The sequence below is a fragment of the Ictidomys tridecemlineatus genome, unplaced genomic scaffold (assembly GCF_052094955.1).
Source record: "Ictidomys tridecemlineatus isolate mIctTri1 unplaced genomic scaffold, mIctTri1.hap1 Scaffold_132, whole genome shotgun sequence".
In the NCBI taxonomy this organism is placed as follows: domain Eukaryota; kingdom Metazoa; phylum Chordata; class Mammalia; order Rodentia; family Sciuridae; genus Ictidomys; species Ictidomys tridecemlineatus.
Window position 1 is genome coordinate 410441 of NW_027521185.1, and position 3007 is coordinate 413447.

Here is a 3007-nt window from a genome sequence, read left to right on the forward strand (position 1 = left end):
GTTCTTTAAACATTTTAATTAGCTACTTTCATTAGTTCTCCAACTTTCAGGTGATTTTATTTTTTTTTTTTTTTTGGTAAGAGATCTTTTGTTTGTTGAGATCTCTGATTCTTTTTTGACCTTTGATCTTTTACTTTTCATGCTTTAGAAAAGACTCAGTTAATTCATTACAGACTGAAAGGTAAAATTTGAACTTTGGTATAGATTTATGTAGATTCCTTTAAAAAGATGACTTCCCATGTTGGAGCAAAAACTCCTGTTTGCAGTTTGAATACTAAGGAATTTTGTCTGAAGCCTGTGTGTGTGTGTGTGATGGCCCACTAGGGGGTGGGGGTGAGTAGCATAGAGGGTGCCCAGCTCCATGGCCCCATCATGAGGGTAGAAACAATATTGCACCCAGGGGACATTAACCTGGTGAAGAAGAAGCCTGGGCAAGCCCAGTGGCTTGAGGAACAGCATTCCTTATTCACATCAGAGACTCATTGTGACAAGTTTGAGAACACTGAAAGGAAGTAATTAGTTTCCTACATATTATTGTTTGACAAATTTCAGATCTTTTGCAAAAAAATAGAAAAGTGCAATGACTTGGTTGTTCCATAGAGTCTGATTACATGATAAACATTTTTCATACTAAGAAAACTAATAAAATACTTCCTGTTTCTGTGATATTCATATTAGAGGTGGGTTGAGTAGGTGAGTGATGTTCAATGTATTATGATGCTCCTATTTCATATGTTTTCAGTGACAAACTGCTGTTACTTACATCTTCTCATTTTATAGATGAGGGGGCTGAGGCTAGAGAAATTAAATAATATGACCAAAATTACACAGCTATGAAATGGCAGGGCTGGGATACTCTGATGGGCACAAATCCTAGTTTTATATTCTCTCTTGGTTTTATATTCTCTCAGTATTGCTCTCTTCAATCTAGAGAGAAATGCATAAACCCCTACTCTTTTCTCTACCTGTGCAGCTGTCACAGGCAACCTAGACTAAGGAAAAGAGCAAATATTAAAAAAAAAAACAACAACAAACATAAGTAACAGGGTTAGTTAATATTTCAAGACTGAATAGCAGGTATTGGTAACATATTAAGCTTGATGGACAGAGTACAAAATAAAAATGATAAGAGAAATTCACTTCAATCTTAGTCTCTTTTTTCATTCTACAAAGTCTTCTTCTTCTTCTCCTTCTCCTTCTCCTTAATAGAAACCTCATCTTTCTTGCTTTCTGGTTTGTGTATCCCTGTCCTTGTGTCTCTTTACCAGACCTGTCTCTGTCTCTGTGCCACTCCTGGCCTGCCCTTCTCTTCTCATTTCTTTTAACCTCTTTTTTCTGCCTCTCTACTCCTTCCCATCTGAAACAGTTCTATTACAGAACAGAGGTGCCAAGTTTTAAATTTTATTAAAATAAAAGGAAAAGCTCCATAACCTTAGTTGCTCATTATTTCATGCTGTTCTTGGTTGATTTAAGTTTTATAAGTCAGTGGCTCTTGTTAGCAAAGTGGTCTTTTTCAGATGTTATTAGCATTGGTGCCTTTGTAGTCTTAAAATCTTTTGAGTAATATCAGCAATATTCATATTAGGAATTATATATTCTCATAGGGACTATCTTTAAATTCTAGATCAAGCATAATAAAATTTTAAAGTTTAATAATAAAACTTTATACAAAATTTATAGTAATAAATTTGTATTCATTTAAATACATCTGCATATTTTTCAGATTCAGAAGGCTTGACTGCACAAATCATTATTGATGCCAACAATGCTGCCTGAGGGATGATCCAATGGCAGCACAGCAGGTAATCCCAAGGCTCTGTGAGCCCTTCTCTAAGCTTCAGATCTTTTACCATCTACCAAATAGAAGTTCAAAATAGGAAAAAAATACTTTCTTTACTTTCTCTTTCTGTTCTTACAGATTTGAAGTAAATGAAACCCTTGAAAGTGTAATATTGGTAGCTCACGGGAGTGAAGGGGCTCTTGGCCATGTGTCCTTGTTTGTGTACACCCAGAATTTGGAAGCACAACTGGGGCTGGATTACATCTTCACCCCAGTGGTAGGTCTTAACATCTATCCCAGATGAAACATAGAAATGAACATGCATTGAACAAAGAACAAGAAAGAGTACATTGGAGCCAACTTTATTTTAAAATTACTGTTCCCTGAGAATTATAGTGACTTATGTCTTACATAAATTAGTACACTATTATATAACCCAATTCACAGTAAATTAGAACAGATTTTCATGTGGCAAAATAATTTTAGTATTTTAGTAAGTAATATAAATTTAGTCTTATGGTAACAATTATTCTGTGAAGATTAATTTTTCTATTGTAACAATTGATATTGGAGAATACAGATCTTGTGTTAAGGAACTCATATCATTAGATGACCTTCTCAAAGTGTTTCTTATCTTGAAATTTTTATCCTTTATTTCACTGTTTTTAACTTACTGAAACACTTTGTGTTTTAAAAACTTTTTACTTTGTTTCTTAGTAACATTTTCCCCTTAATCAGATGTTCAGCTTCTTCTTTTCCTTCATAAATTTTACTTTTAAAATAAAACACTGTCAATTTAAATAAATTAAGTTAGCTAATTCTTTGTGTTCGCAACTATATTGTTTCATCCCAAACATTTTATTAAAAAAATGTTTTTTAAAATGATATTATTCCTTTTAACTTTTAATCAGATTCTTCATTTTTCTGATGGAGAAAGACATAAAAATATAGAAATCATGATTCTTGATGATTACATTCCAGAAGGAGATAAAAAATTTTAGCTCATTTTAACAAATCCTTCTCCTGGACTGGAACTGGGGAAACAGACAATAGGTATTTGACAATTTCTTCTCACCTCTTTCTCGTGCTGGTTTCCCTAATATGGGGGAAAGGCAGATTAGAGAGACTTGATGATTTCTACTTAGAATAAAAAAACCATTTTAAATTAGGCATTTTGGAATTCTATGTCAATGTTTTTGAATGGGTATATTTATGTAAAGAACAAAA

General features: G+C 33.1%; 1 long non-coding RNA gene across 1 annotated transcript; it reads left to right on the forward strand.

The window, feature by feature from the left end:
* The first annotated feature begins 1178 nt into the window (after positions 1-1178).
* On the forward strand, positions 1179-2748 carry LOC120885608 (uncharacterized). The gene is made up of 4 exons (XR_013432540.1): positions 1179-1384; positions 1724-1802; positions 1919-2057; positions 2692-2748. It is a non-coding gene; the product is annotated as an uncharacterized LOC120885608 (long non-coding RNA).
* The last annotated feature ends 259 nt before the right edge of the window (positions 2749-3007 follow it).